This window comes from Rhinolophus sinicus, linkage group LG15 (assembly GCF_036562045.2).
Source record: "Rhinolophus sinicus isolate RSC01 linkage group LG15, ASM3656204v1, whole genome shotgun sequence".
Lineage (NCBI taxonomy): Eukaryota > Metazoa > Chordata > Mammalia > Chiroptera > Rhinolophidae > Rhinolophus > Rhinolophus sinicus.
The window spans coordinates 34436924-34453296 of NC_133764.1; the positions used below are offsets into that span (position 1 = coordinate 34436924).

The 16373-nt window shown below is 45.3% G+C and overlaps 1 protein-coding gene and 1 non-coding gene across 5 annotated transcripts in view; one reads left to right on the top strand and one right to left on the bottom strand.

Moving 5' to 3' along the window:
* The window catches only part of SLC39A11 (solute carrier family 39 member 11), a 359240-nt gene that overhangs the window by 129452 nt on the left and 213415 nt on the right, over positions 1-16373 (bottom strand). The window lies entirely within an intron of this gene.
* On the top strand, positions 12636-12737 carry LOC141569024 (U6 spliceosomal RNA). Its single transcript, XR_012492421.1, has one exon. It is a non-coding gene; the product is annotated as a U6 spliceosomal RNA (small nuclear RNA).

The following is a 16373-nucleotide window of genomic DNA, read 5'->3' on the forward strand; positions in this document are numbered from 1 at the left end:
ATCGTGGCTCTGTCAACCATGGGATCGTGGCCCTGTCAACCTTGGGATCGTGGCTCTGTCAACCTTGGGATCGTGGCTCTGTCAATCATTAGCCATAAGGCTTCAAGCAAATGCTGTCTCTATGCCTCAATGCTTTCTGGTAAACTGGGTTTAATAATCGTATCTACTTAGTAAGGTTATTATGAGAAATAAAATGTATGTAAAGCACTTGGCACAGTGTCTGGCACACAAAAAGCACAATTAATGTTAGCTATTACTATTGACTATACATTTTAATGTACGGTTTCACATTCTACCTATTTCTTTAAAACTACAGAAATAGTCTCTAGATTTCTTAGCCTTTATAACTCTAGTTTTTAATGAAGGCATGTTGCTTATTTCTAAGCCTGTCGTTTGTGAAACTGTTTCCTTTTCACCCAAGTTTGGGCACTCTTTTCCAGATGCTAATAGATGCAGTGCCTCTCCTTTGCCACATGGGGGCACACTCTTTCTGCTCCCTCCCACAGAGAATGGGCATCCACTCAGGGAAAGTTCCAGTCTTGATTTCCAGTACGAATTCTTTGTTTTATGGCTTCACAATTTGTATACAGCATGGGAACATGTGAAAGGGGCTGATCTACCCCAGGAAACAGCTAAGCACGTGAGGAAACGTTCCCATTGCAGATGGGGAATCTTTGTGCAAAGATCCTTAAATCTTTCATGTGCTTGACTGGAACTAACTGCCCGATTGGTTTCCTAAAATTGAATGACTGTGGTGCTGTGTCACATGTGCATTTTACAAATGCAAATGCAGGTACAGGCATTTGAAAATAAAGAGGAAATTCCCTTCCTTTTCCCAAGGCTTTCTTTTCCATCTTCCCCTCCTACCTTTTTAAAGTAATTTTGGCTTCAATTTCCCAAAAAAGGAGAGGCATCAGTCAAAAGAGAGAGGAAAAAAAGAAAGAAATTAGTTCTTGGCTTTTGATCTTCTGGGGAGCCAAGGTATGGTGGTTTCAGGGAGAAAAGGGATTTTCAAGGGGATGGTTTTGACTCTTCCGCATTTCTGTATTAATTGCTGTCTGTAGAAGCCACAGGGCACTTGAGAGATGACTTAACTGTCAGGAATTGGGAAAGTGGCAGTGCTGTAGGGTGGCAATACAATGCAGTACGTCGTTAGGCAAGAGACCCTGAAAAGGGGGACGGAGAAAGGGTGCCTTTCCCGGGAGAAATTCCTTCACTTCTCAGAGCCTTAGAAGGCTACTCACTCACCCAGGAGTGGAATGAGATGCCCCAGAAACCCTCTGAACTGTCAACATATGTGCTGCACTGTGAACTCCTGGCATAAAACCAACAGCAGAGCCTTCATTTAAATTTCATCAGTATAATAAACTTAGTGGTTTAAGGGGTCAAGGCAGGGCTGGCCAGCCATTCAATCCATCTTGCCATGGAGCAAGTGTCCCCGGATAAAATACTCCTGCGAGGAACCTCATTTCTGATGATAAAGATATGAATGCATCTTCAAGCAGCCTTGGGAAACCTCAACGTGCGCAACAGAAGAAAATTTAAATCAAACATAATCGCACCACCTAGAACAAAGACTGCTTAGAGTTTGGAGGATTTCCTTCCATGCTTTTTCATGGGGTTTTACATAGCTGAGCTATCATGATGCATAGTTATAGACGGCTTTTTGTTCCCACTAAACAACGGAAGCACTTCCCCCATGTGATGAGAAATCCTTACAAACACTTCACACTGTACCAATTTGTACTTACATTCTCATACCATTGGGCATTTAGGCTATTTTTCTTTTTCCTGTAAGTATCACTGCAAAACCTTGAACCTATATAAACAATCAGAAATTTGGACAAAGTTCCCAGAAGTTGAACTGTTGATCAGAGAGGACCTTGATGCATCTAAGGCATTTCCAGAAAGGTTATGCCGTTTCTTAGAAGCCTGGGTGTTTCTCATTTAAAAATAAACGTATCCACTTAGAGGGGAAAATGCTATTTCTCTTCATTTGTGTTTTCTTTGACTACAAGTGAAGTTGAACATTTTTCATAGTTTCAGGCATATTTTTTCCCCTCTTTTGTGAAATGAGGCTTCTAAGTAATAAGATAACTAGCTAATTCCTTACAGACACAGGTAATTTTCCTGTGATCCACGTGTTTGTCAGTGACTGATGAGACCTAACTGGGAGCCGCACGTATGATTACACGTCAGACAGCTGTATCCACCTGGCCAAGTCGGATGTTCAGCCTCCATTTGTAAACTCCTTCTGGAGAGTCCTCAAAACAGCATAGTACCGTTTTAAAAACGTGCTATCTGCTTTATTTATGCCGCTACCTGGTCTGGTCTCAAGAGCTACTTTTCTCTCTCAATACTGAAACATCAATCTTTTCAAAAGCAGAAGATATTTTTGAGCTTTCTTCCTTGTCTTCCTTCCCCCCACAATCCTGGGATTCTTGCAAGTAACAGAGCAGTTTTGCAAACAGTACATATAGCGAAAGGAATCTAGTGTGGACAGGACCCTGTCATGCAGGGCGGCCTGTGGGGTCTCTGGTCCCAGTCCCCACATAAGAACACAGGACATGGTGAGGCCAAAAAGGAACACCCACGGAGCCATAGGTAGGGGAGTCATATCACTATAGTCTCACTGACGGCTGGGTTGGAGACACAGGAAACAGGATCCACACGATCCGCAACCCGCCGTCTGCTTCTCTGCCAACCCACCTCACTTGCTAACTGCAATCCGCCTCTCTGCAATCCACACTCCGTGCTTGCTAGTTTAGCCACGGCAGATAATATCAGTGGCTAATGGCTAACTGGTAACAGCTGATGGCCATCTACTACCCGAGCCAGCACCTTTCCACGTGAGGCCGAGAGCCTGGAAACTGCTCTCTGGGACTCTGTCCCCACAACCCTTTGATAGAGTTTCTGGATTTAGCAAGTAAAAAAGAAAAGGTGCTCAGTTGTATTTGAAATTCAGATACAACAAACATTCAGATAAAACAAACAATAGAAATTATGTCCCAAATATCACATGGGATATACCTATTCTAAAAAGTATTCATTGTTCAGTTGAAATTTGAATGGAACTGGGTATCCTGCGCTTTATTGGACAGTCCTACTTGTGCCCAGTTTTGGGTCTGAGTTCTGGGTAGAGAGAAGTCTGGCAAACTGATCGTACTCTCCTCTGGAAGCAGCTCCACATTCGTCTCCCTGTACAACCTTTCAAGGATGCACTGTGTGGGTCAGGTATAACCCAGGGCAGGAAAAGATCCCGTTAGAGACCAAGGAAGCTTCATAGGAGGATAAGTGAAGTATTTATTATGCTTAGTTACTAACCTTTAGGCAGAAATGCATTTGGAGTCTAAGAAAGATGACAATAAACTTATTTACCATCGTTGTGGCTGTCATAGGTATCACCGTTGATTGTTCTAAAAATCACAAGTCACACGATTATCAGAGGGTCACAGGCTGCCTGTGTAAGGGGGCTGATTCAATACCATGTCTTTTCAGTCAGTTCATATATGAAGTCTGACAATTACGTTCACGAACTTTTTGCAACGATGTTGCTAAGCTTTTTTGATATCAGAGGGATTATTCATTATGAATTTGTCCAAATGGACAAACAGTTAACAAAATTTACTATTTGGAAGTGCTGAAAAGACTGCATTAAAAAGTTAGATGACCTACTTGTGGCCAACAATTCATGGCTCTTGCATCACGACAATGTACCAGCTCACACGACACTGTCTGTGAGGGAGTTTTTAACCAGTAAACAAATCACTATATTGGAACAACCTCCCTACTCACCTGACCTGGCCCCCAATGGCTTCTTTCTTTACCCAAAGATAAAGGAAATATTGAAAGGAAGACATTTTGATGGCATTCAGGACATCAAGGGCAATACGACAAAAGCTCTGATGGCCATTCCAGAAAAAGAGTTCCAAAACTGCTTTGAAGGGTGGACTAGGCGCTGGCATGGGGAACTTCACAAGGGGAGTGCTTCGAAAGTGACCGTAGTGATATTCGGCAATGACGTACATAGCATTTTTTCTAGGGTGAGTTCACGAACTTAATTGTCTGACCTCGTATATTCTCCAGGCACTGAAAGTAATCCACGCTGTACCTTTGATGCTTATGAATAAGCAATTGCTTAGTGACAACAGAGACACGAATAGATCTGCATAATTGGTAAAAATGAAATGTACAGCACAAGAAGAGATGGGTTCGCTATTAGCTAAAGATTTCTCATCCATGAAGCAAACCACCCACTAAAACGGTGCTCATTCCAAATATCTAAGTAAGGAAATAATTTCTACTCTGTCAACAGAGCCCAAATTTCCAGTAAGATTAAAACGTCCATATACCAGGTCAGATTTTCTACTTTAAAGGCACAACCAACCATTTTATCAACATGAGCTCATTCCTGATTAACTGATTGTGGTCTAAAAATAAATCCTGGGTGGGCTCCAAAGCCCTCTCTGTAGTTCTTAGCTCACCCCGCATGTGTGTGTTCAATGCAAACACCCCAGTGGGAAAGAGACGTCGTATCTTTTGGCGGGGGAGTCCACCAGCAAAAGATGACATTTGCTTCAGGAGTCCAGCACACATTAGAGAAAGGGCATCTTGGAGAACACTAATGGTATAAGAACTTTGCAAAGGGCTCACAACCATCACTTCTTTACATCAAATAAAAACCACCTTTCGCTTTAGAGGACATGGGCCATGACACAGAAATGCAACCAGCAGGAACATAATGGAGAGAAAAATAAATTCCCCCAAACCAGGCATTCTCGCCTCTTCCCTAATCTACACAGGGTCTATGTGTGCTCTAAGTCTATTTGTTATTAAGTCCCTCTCTCTATTTATACTTCCTGTTTCCTCTCTTGTCCAAGGCGTCACCAGGAAGCAAAACAGAACAGCATCCATGAAAACTCTTAGCTGCTACAATCAAGAGCACACATAGTCTCAACCTTAACACACAGCATTACATTCTGCAAACGACAACAGGGAAACAAAATCCTTCTTTTGTCAAGGGCTGCATCACACAGGAAAATGTGATGCTGAAAAGGTTTACGTGAGATTACAATTCCATAAACATTTCTCGGTGTATGGATTTCCTTCTTTTGAGGTAGCAAACAACTGATGCTCGAACACAGGATACTCGGTGGAGATAACAACAAAAAAGAAGATGAGCACTTGCATGAAGACGTAGGCTTTGCTTTTTGTCTTTGTTACAAGGAGGTAGGAGAACTGAGACTGGAGAGTCTGAGTCCATGTCCAGCTTCAATAGGAGAGTTTATCCAGCACAGTCCCAAGATGGGCAACAGAAACCGACACCTTCTTCAGAAGGTTCTGGGGACCCAGGAGGCCACAGAACCCATCCCAGAACTCAGACAGGGTCAAGGGAGAACAGGACTTCCTGCTCCACCAACAAAATGCCACCATATCTCCCTTGGGGCAGCACCTCTATCTTCAGTGCCAGACACCAAATGCCCCAGCGCAGGTCACTGACGCTGAATGCTGGCCCCTCCTACTGGCACCAATGCCCCCTTTGCTATCAGGTCCATCTCACCGATCAGGCCATGGTCACCTGTAGCTGCAGGAGAGGCTGGAAGTCCAACTTCTATCCTGAAAAGCAGGCTCTGCCTTCCGCCAAGACATCCAAGGTGGGGTGAAGGGTGAGTCCCAAACACGGTCAAGGGATTCAGGAGCTAAGCAGCTAGAGAGGAAGAAGGAGGGAGAGAGAGAAGGAACGCGCAGGGGAAAGCGGCCATGGGGAAGCTTTGCTCATGGCCTCAGACATGCCTGCCTTCACTGTACTCTGCGTTAAATATGCCCCAGATTTTCCTCTCCCGTTAGAAAGACACAACTAAGTGCATGAAATCCATGGCATAGAATTCTCAGGCCAACTCTACAGTTTTCAGCGTGCAGCCCTAGGAAAGTCGCAACCTCTAAAGGTCTGGCTTCTTCCGACTGGAAACGAGCTGAATCCAGCAGACTTCAGGGCCTCTTGCAGTGCTAACATTCTATGATTCCAGAGACAGCCTTGGACACAGCTGGCCCAAATGGTCCTCGTCCCCGGTGAGTAGGAGAGGCTGGCTGTTTCCAGGGCCAGTGTTTACAGAACTCCATTCTACCTTGAGAGTGTCCCCAAGATGAACTTCAGAGACAACACTTCCCAACTGTTCACAGAATAAGGAACGTCCACTAAAGGAAGAGCAAATCCATTTTCCCACAGGAATCAACATCTCTTTGTGCCCCCAAATAAAAGGCATTATTCTCCTTTAAAATTATTAAAATAATACCTGACAAAATAGAAATTTGCATGCATTGTAGGAAATACAGAAAATATTGCTAAGCACAAAGAAAAACTAAAAATCATTCACCACCCAGAGGTGACGGCATTTAAAAAATCCTGACAATCTTTTTTTATATTAATACTGTACATGTAGAGACGAACACACACACACATTTTTCAATTGGCTCACGCTGTTTTGAAACATGACTTTAAATGACACAGTCTACGTCATTATATATTCCCCAGATCAATGGTTCTCTACCTAATTTCCTTGAGCTAATAGAGCTCAAAATGTGCAAATGCAGAATTCCCAGCAGCCAAACAGAACTAAGAATACACACTCAAGATTTTTTTCCTGTGAGGAGAAAAGATATGTTTATTGTCCAAACCATCTCAAGGTCAGGCATAGCCAGTTACCTTCCAGGCCTCTAGTGAGCTCTGGTGTTTAGAATAATAAAAGCTAGCTGGACAGGAATAATGCATCACCACTTAAAAATTGGCCAAATGTTGGTTGAACTTAAAAGGGCCAATATTTCTTGCTCTAAGAATTCTGTGATGTAAATGTTATTTTTGGGAGTGGTTTCTGAGCCTTGCCTTCTGCAAGCCCAATTGAAATGCTGTACTGGAAAGAACATGCATATGGGGTAGGGTGTCTTTTTGTAGCCTAATTTTCCATAATAGCATAATATTTAACGGTTTTCCAGTGTATCATTTGTTTGTCAGTTTGATGGTCTACCAGTGTGATGCATCCATAAACACCATGAGAAAAGGGCCTGACTCTGTCTTGCTCACAATTCTACCTACAGTGCCACGTACAGTGCCTGGCACAGAAGAGGTACTTAAATATTTATGGAATGAATAATGAAATGTAATGGATGCTGTTGCCCAGAAAAATGTCCACACCCATCTACACAGAATGCTTTGCAAGGAGTTTTGGTCGTCTTTAAGGTTAAGAAGCTCATTCCAAAATATCCCATCTACTGACAGACTAACATTTGTGTACGCAAATGCCTATTGTATGGACACACAGATCAGGGTCAGCAAACATTTCTGTAAGTGTCCAGATAACAAATAGTTTAGGCTTCGTGGTCATTCCCTCACGGTCCGTACCTGCTCAGCTCCGCCACTGTAGCAGAAAGGCAGCGAGAGACAAGATGGAAATGAGCTGGCCTGTCTGAGTTCCAATAAAACTCTGTTCACAAAAACAGGTATTGGGGCAGATTTGGCCTGCAGGTTGTACTTCGTGCTCACTATGGTTTACCTCTTCATGGCCAGGTGAGAACAGGAAGGGTTTCAGGGAGAATACGCCAGCTTTAGGAGCCTCACCATCAGGACAGTCTCCTGAAAGGGCTAGACTGGTGCTTCTAAAACCTGGCCTCACGTCGGAATCACCTGAGGAATTAAAAACATCCAGATACCCAGCCTCAGCCACAGACCTATTGGATCGGGATCTCTGGCGGCGGGGTGCGAGGTGGGAGGGTGGAGCCTGCCAACTGGCTTTTGCAAAAGGCTCTGGAGTGGAGCTGGTGCAGCGGCTCCACCAGCTGGTGAATGAGAACCACTGGGTCAAGTAGCATCAGTGTCTGACCCAGCAGCGGCTCTGAGGCTGCCCCCTTTCATGCCCATGCCACCAGACACCCTTCCAAGATCATCCTCGTTGGAGCACCGGTGACCTCCAGACACCAGGAGCGTCTCAACTCTTCAGCCACCTTGTATTTTCCAAGCTTCGCCCAGCCCTGGCCTCTGCAAGAACCCTGTAATTCCAAAGTAATTAGCAGACTTGGGGTGACTGACTGTAAGCTTGGCAGGCTTCGCCCCAGGCTACAGAACCAAATAGACATCTGAGGGCAAAGAGAACTGGAACTTGGCCTTCAGGCCCAGACTCGAGTCCATCTTCTCACCCAAGGCTTCTACCCATGTACGAGGTCGGACAATTAAGTTCACAAACTCATTTTAGAAAACATGGTATATACCTCATTGCTGAATATCACTATGGTCACCTTCAAAGAACTCCCCTTGGGAAGCAATGCACCCATGCCAGCGCCCAGTCCACCCTTCAAAGCAATTTTGGAACTCTTTTTCTGGATTGGCCATCAGAGCTGTTGTCATATTACCCTTGATGTCCTGAATATTATCAAAATGTCTTCCTTTCAATATTTCCTTTATGTTCAGGTAAAGAAAGAAGTCATTGGGGGCCAGATCAGGTGAGTAGGGAGGGTGTTCCAATACAATTATTTGTTTACTGGCTAAAAACTCCCTCACAGACAGTGCCGTGTGAGCTGGTGCATTGTCGTGATGCAAGGGCCATGAATTGTTGGCGAAAAATTCAGGTCGCCTAATTTTTTCACGCAGCCTTTTCAGCACTTCCAAACAGCAAACTTGGTTAACTGTTTGTCCACTTGCTACAAATTCATAATGAATAATCTCTCTGATACCAAAAAAAAGGTTAGCAACATCAGTGCAACAAGCTCACGAACTTAATTGTCCGGCCTCATCAATCTCCAGTTCCTTACAATGGTCTCCTGGCCATGAGTTCTGTCCAGGTGAACCCCTCGGCCCGCAAAGCAGCCAGTCTTCTTGACTGGCCAGTCCTAGGGCTTGGTCACCCACATTTCAACTCAGTCCAAAAGCCTGTCTAGAGAAGAGCAGGTTCAGGAAGGGAGGAGCCCAGAGGAGCCTGTGAAGCGGCAGTGTGTGCACGTGGGCCCCCTTTCCCACAAGGCAAGCCCTTCCTGACCGAAACTGAAGGCTGTAAGACGCTGACCACATTCAAGAAAATCCCATGAAGAACAAGGGACTAGCTGGGGCTGCGACCGGTAGTTGGGTTGTCCGTCAATGGAGGCGCTTGCTAACCAGGAAGAGATTCCAGTACAAAATGGAAGGAGGGGGGGCAAACAGCACAGCGCTCCCCAAGGGTCAGCAAACAATGGCCCTTTTCTGGGGGCGAGGGTGGAGCTCATCACAAAGTGTATTCTGCCACAGAGAACCTGCGACGGGCACACGCACCTGTGTTCTCTGGGGTAGAGAAGAACCCTGTGTTGGCACTGCCCACAAAGCTAGAGAGCTGAGGCCACCTCAGTGCTCTAACGGACATTCATGGGCCAGGTGGGCTCACTGCCAATCACCGTGGGCCAATAAGTACAGCGCCCTGAGCTCACCACTGAGATGCAAATAAGTTACTCATTATGTAAATGCAGCTAAATGTCACCTCTAAAAGTTTGTTTTCTTAATTAGCTAAATATTTCCCCAGCAATAATATGTTCGTGCTGCTAATGTGTTCAAGAAACGTTAATGTGTTTTAGACAGAGAGCAAAGGTAACCTTCAGCACAGCCACCCACGCTACAAGGAAAAACATCTACGAGAATAGGGTCCCGAGGGATCAAGGAAACCACTCTCCCAACCTGGGTGTTCTCCATGAGAAAGGACACGAGTCACATCACACCGTAAGGCAAACGTCTGCCCAGGTTTGACTGGTGGGTGGGGAGTTGACATGGAAAGTTGACAGGCCGGCATTACCAGAGAGGCACGAGGGCAGAAATCCCAGCCAGATCAGACACCAATTTGCCAGTTGCCACCACCTCCCCATTCGCCAGGTCAGCCAACGTGATTTGGACTCCAAGCCACCTGTTTCCCTCACCAGGATTAACGGGGAAGAAAGTTACAGCGGCTGAGTCCCAAAGGTTTCTTTTTACTCACCTTTTCAGCCTACACATGGCGTGTGTGTGTGTGTGTGTGTGTGTGACAGAGGGGAAAGGGAAAGCGAGAGAATATGCACATATGTGTCACATGCTGATGATGACCAATTTATTTGATGTGAAGCGCTCTTTGAATCTCTTCTGGGGACTGTCAATCAAAGCAAAGGATGGGCGGTGGGTGTGGGCGGGCAGGGGCAGGGCTGACACAGCCAAAGCTGCTGGCATGCTGGCTGAAGGCGTCCAGCCCTCCAGGGAGCACAAACCAGGGAGACAAGGGAAAGTCCACGGCAGGCTCTCTGGCACTTTCCTCTTTTCTCACCTCTTCAGGGTTCTTGTTCCCTTTTTCTCCAAGGTCATGAATGACACAAAGAGCTCTAAGTGTCACTGTGTAGAAAGGAGCAGGGAAGAGCGGATGTGGGGGATAAGAACCTGGGTTCACTCACCGTAAAGCAGCTGTTTCCCTATCCACCTGACCATTTCCTGATTATGCATCTTTGCGGATGTCACTTGATACCCCTGTGCCTCAGTTTCCCCGTTTACCAAACGGGGATGATAATATTACCCACCCTAAAGGGCTCTTGTGGGGAGCAGATGAGAGTGGGGGCGAAGCCTCTCTGGCTGGCACATATCAAGCACAACACAAACCGAGTTTCGACAGTTCCCACAAAGAACTCGCATTACATTTATAGGAATATAAAGGAAAGGCTAATGGCCTACTTAGTACACCTAATCCATTCTTGACTTAAATCCAAAAGGGCAGCAGGTCCTTAGTGGAGGAGAAAAAAAATTAGTTCATAAGGGGATTTGGTGAGGAATTTCAAGTACCATCAAATCCCCATTCTCCATGTCTGCAGAGCAGAACTCGGATATAAAGCGAAGGTTTTTTAAGATTCCACAATCATGTTGACATTTTCACTTTTCAGAAAGGATGACCTGCTGCTAAAGATAATAGACTTCCTGCCCATAAAAGGAGAGGGCTAGTACCCTGCAAGACCCTCTATTTTACTTTGGAATACAAAGCAGCTTTCCTTGTCTTTCTTTCCTTTTCTTTCAATAGTGGATTTACTTACCTAATGCAGCTTATTCCGGCTAACATTAATACCAGTTTGCACTTCCTAAAAAATGTTACAACCAGGGAGATGGGGACAAAGGAGGTCACTAGCATCTGAGAAGTGTGCTGGGTGATTGCTTATCATCCAGAGGAAATTATGATCGGTAGACAGACAGACAGACAGACAGACAGACGGATGGATGGTATCTGCACACACATACGCATACATCAGCTATATATTATTTGTATTATACATCTGATACTATTTCATTAAGCTTTTATGTTGCCATTTTCGGATTTAATATTTTCAAAAATTGTGTGTACGTATACATACTAGGTTGGTGCAACAGTAATTGTGGTTTAAAAGGTTAAATATAATTGCAAAAATTGCAATTACTTTTGCACCAACCTAATATGTGTGTGTGTATGTGTGTGTGTATTTTTTTTTTATCAAGTCACCTTGGAAACTGAAACTTAATGGCTTGATGAAATAGCGTCAGACAGCTAAGTGCCGGGAAGACTGACACCACTCTTTACTCCCTAGATTTCACCGTAAACACAGGTACGAAAGGAAATGGCCAGGAGGAAAACTAGTTTCTGGAAACTAACCCATCAGAGTGCAGCTCCCAGCAAGGAAAACACATCTTTTTCTCCACCATTGTTGCTTAAGATTTGAGGGCCACCACGTCTTCAGAGTGGCTGTCTTTGTGCCATGAATGCCGTGGGGCACGATGCCCAGATGCCCAATTGCCTTGGACAGGGCTCCGTGTGGCTCTCAGGGTGGGGAGGCCGAGGTCTTGAGCCCTCTGCTTTCTCAGGCAGAAGCGCTGGGTCAGAAGGGAGACTGACAGGCAAAGGAAAGGTATCTGAGCTGACCTGAGCTGGCTGGGAGCTAACAGAGCAAAGAAAACAATTGGTGCTGAGATAGTAGGAATACAAGAAACGAACAATCAAATGGAGTGGGACATATCTGTGAAATCGGTGTGGGGACAAAGGAGGCCGCCCTGGTGTTCAAGGGGGAGCCCTGCCTGGTGAAACGGTGAGACTTAATGGGGCAGAGCAGAAACATTTGCCCGAACACACTTTCTCAGCCTATGTCTCCAGAGACAGCAAGCCCAGGGGACACGCGAAGAATGGCTTGGCTCCTACCGGGAAAACAAATGCCACCCAGCCGAGGTTCTGAGAAGGGGAGAGATGTGGCCGGTGAGAGCTCGGTATTCTTTCAGCTTCAGCTGAAAGCAGAAATGCCTTGCTGAAAGTGAAGGCTTCAGAAGGCGTGACAGTCCAAGGGATAGAGAGATCGTTGCTGACACTCAGAATGTGAAAAAGGACCACAGGGCTGGAAGAGGGAGCAGCCGTGACTCTCACCTCCCATCGGAGCTCTTATTACACAGAAAGAAGAGGGAGGCTGAGGCCACGCGAGTGCGCTGAGAGCAGTCTGTGAGCAGCCCGATGGCGGAGGACCTTCACTGAGCCCAGGCCAAGTTCACAGTTTCACAGGGGTTCTCAAACTTGAGCGTATGAAAATGAATCAATGAATCAATGAATGAATGACAACAAAAACCCGCACTTGGGGAGCTTGAGCAAAATGCTGATTCTTCTGTTTGTTTCGGCAGCACATATACTAAAATTGGAAAGATAAAGAGATTCATATGGCCCCTGTTCAAGGCTCACACCCAGACCGGTGAGGTGTTCCATATTTCTGAAATAGGGAATTGCTAATCAATGGACATAAAATTTCAGTTAAGGAAAATGAAAAAGCTCTAGAGATCTGCTGTGCGACATCGCACCGTCAAAAATAATTACACTTAAAAATTTGCTAAGAGGGTAAATCTCATGTTAAGCATTCGTACCATAATAAAGTTTAAAAAAAGAAAAGAACTATCACCTTGATAACTTTCATAAAAATCATATTTTTTAAAAAAATTTTCAGTGCAGATTCTTGGAACTCACGGTAGATGTAGGCAGGGCTCAGGCATCTGTCCGTGTGACAGGCACTCTGGGTAACATAATTTAGGGGAGGAAGAAGGATCCAGGAAAACACAATGGAAACCCATTAAGAATGGACTCGCAAGCTTGTATGTCTAGCCCAGACCTCTTACAACTGTTTACCGAGAATCTTCACTTGGGGGGGTCTTACCGTCATTTTGTTCACCTTACACCACATGGAACACGTCATCTTTTGCCCAAAACGTGTTCCTCGTCTTACAACCTCTCTTAATATGACAGATTCCATAATCTCCCCCATTTATCGAACCAAACATCGGGGCTAGTGTCAGTGCGGAAAGCCCATGGAAAGTGTCCCGGGAGGACCCAAGGACTCAGGGGAAATCCATGGAGAGACACTGGGTGTGTGAGTACCGAGGGGAGGGGCACGGAGGTGCGCTTTGCACACAGGATAACCTGCAGATGCTTTTGCTCATCTAGTTCCTGAATCCCGTCCAAGGCATGTGAGCAGGACCGGAAAGTCCAACCCAGACAGAGCTGCCTGGCACATTTCCTTGAAGTTTATTAAAGTGTAGCATTTACCCACCGTCAACCACCTGACACGGCAAGTGCTCACCTCCCCACCAGTCTGTCCCACCGTATGCAGTGCAGCCCAGACCTGCAGAGAAGTCAGGTCTTAGCTTAGAGCAGCTTGTAGGACCCCTGTGCAGAGGCAGGCAGCAGGGTGGGCTACAGTGAGCAGTGCGCCTGCTGCCATGGCAACCCATGATCAACCAGGGATGGGAAAGAAGGTGCCCTGTTTAATTGAAACCCAGGCAACGTTTTAACATAAACCCTACAGGAGTTAATGCTGAGTTAGATTTTCTCCTGTCCTCTTTCCCCCCCTTTCTTTTCATGTCACTAAGTGGCTTTTAACCATCCCCTTCGCTCCCTCCAAAACAAATCACCTCCAAAGATGAGACTGTTGATAAACCACTTGAACCGAATCTCCCTCTCCCGCACCACGCCCAAACACAGAACAACTAAAATCCCCACATCTCCCCCTGTCTGTAGCTTATTCACCTCAAAGATTCTTAGGAATGCACCGGCTTCACCATCACCACCTCACTGCGGGCACCCAGGACAAATACGCTCACGCTGAGAACCACCTGGGGATTTTTAAAAGGCAGATCCCCTGGCCCCATCCCAAGAGAGTTGATTTTGGGAAATCAGTAGCAGAGTTTTTAGCATCTGGTTTTTTTCCCCCTAGCACCCCAGGAAATCCTGACGTAAACAGAGTCCACCCTGTGAGAAATGTGGACCAACCGATGTGGGCTTTTCCCATAGATTGGTCCTTTACAGGGCAGGCTGAGCTCAGCTACAGCTGGACATCCAATGGCCTGTCACTCACCAAATAAGCCGTGGGACCATGAAAGGGTTAACAGGACACACACACACACACACACACACTCTCACACACACTACTGCAATGGCGAGTTCCCTAACACATGGTTCTGAATATAATGGATTCACATGAAAACACCTCCCAGGGTCATTATCAAGGCATGCCTTCTCCAAGTGGCAAGGTGGAATGGGAAAGCACACATGCTCATACCTCAAAAACATTCACGAATGAACTCAACAGTAATAAAATGAGTCCCCACTCAAAAAATTCCCTTTCTGCCTAACCGCGGAACAGAAATCCTAACCTGCCTCTTAGGTCAGTCTTGGTGATCGTGAACATTTGTTTGTGTTTTCATTTCATTGGCAAATTTACGGAAACGTCAAGTCATGAGTCTCAAAAAAGATGGAAGTTCCTGAAGCTCTAGGACGTGACATGGAAGGACGGCTTGTTGCCGGGCAGAACCTGGGACACACAGGACCTGGCAAATGACGGCAGAAAAGACCTAACTACCATTGTTTTGCAGATTTAAATTTCTACTAGAGATATGTCTGTTTCCAGCAAGATTAAAGATGGAGATAAAACCAAAATCTCCCTCCACAAACACACAGAAATGATGGATGAAATAAACAAACGAAAAGTTTTAAATGCAGAGCTGAACTTGCAACAAAGAAAGGGGACAATTGATGATAAAGCAGCAAAAACCAGAGCCTGAACAACAAAACCAGTTCAGAAGCTGCCTAAGGAATAACAAGGGTCCCAGAACACATCCTGGGTGTTACGACAGGGGGCAAAGATGACGCATTGGACCGCCGAGGCAGGAGGTGAAATTCTATAAATAAGATTCATGAAATTGTGTCCCAATGTGGAAGAGTGGAAGAAAAAAAATCCATCCAGCATCAGAGAGACAAGGGATAATCACATGTTTCTGACTAGTCTTTGGAGGAAAAAAAACTGCCTGAAGAATAAAAACCAGGGACTTTCTTTCACCTTGAGCAGGCCGGAGCGCTGAGTCTCTAGTCTGGGAAAACCCCACCCTGAAAACTACACCCACACGAAAACCTGTGTGCGCATGTTCCCAGCAGCTGCATTCGTAATGGCCAAAACCTGGAAGCCGCCAGGGTTTCCTTCAGTAGGTGATGGATTGGTGAACTGCGGTCCCTGCAGACAACGGAATATTATTCAGTGTTAAAAAGAAATGAGCTATCAAGCCATGAAAAGACACAGAGGAACCTTAAATGCATATTACTAAGATTCCAACTAGATGACACTGGAAAAGGCACAACTATGGAAACAGTGACAAGATCAGTGGTTGCCAGGAGGAAGGGTAGAGAAGGGGTGAACAGGTAGAGCACAGAGGCTTTTGAGGGTAGTGACACTTTCTGCATGACACTTAATGGTGGCCGCATGTCATTATACATTTGTTTAATCCCACAGAATGTGCAACATGAAGAGTAAACTGTAAAATAAACTCTGGACTTTGGGTGACTTACGTATGACATGTCCGTGTAGGTCCATCCACTGTATCAAAGGCCACTCTGGTGGGGGAATGTTGATAATGGGGGAGGTTAGGGAGGGGTGGGGGCAGGGAGTAGATGGGGAATCTCTGTACCTTCAGATCAATTTTGCTGACAATCTATTAAAAAAAAAACAATAACAATACTAGTGACTTGTAAGGAGATAGCAAAACAAGGTGGAACGAAAATATTAGAAAAAATAACATGGAAGATGTGGAGTAAACCAAGTTCAAGAATTCTAAGGTCCTAAGAAATTGCTAGACAGGAGGGCAGAGATACTGATTAATTTTGCACATCATGAAGTCAAATATACGTGTTAAAAAAATGAAGGCAGCCACAAAAAAAGAAATTGAGTTAAGAACTTCCAAACCGATACAGGTTAAGGAAACAAAGAGGAAGATACAGAAATGTCTATCAACCCAATAAGGCAGAAGAAAAGGGAAGGGCCTGCATGGTAAATAGAACAGCACAAGACATGGAGAAGCACGGTAAGTC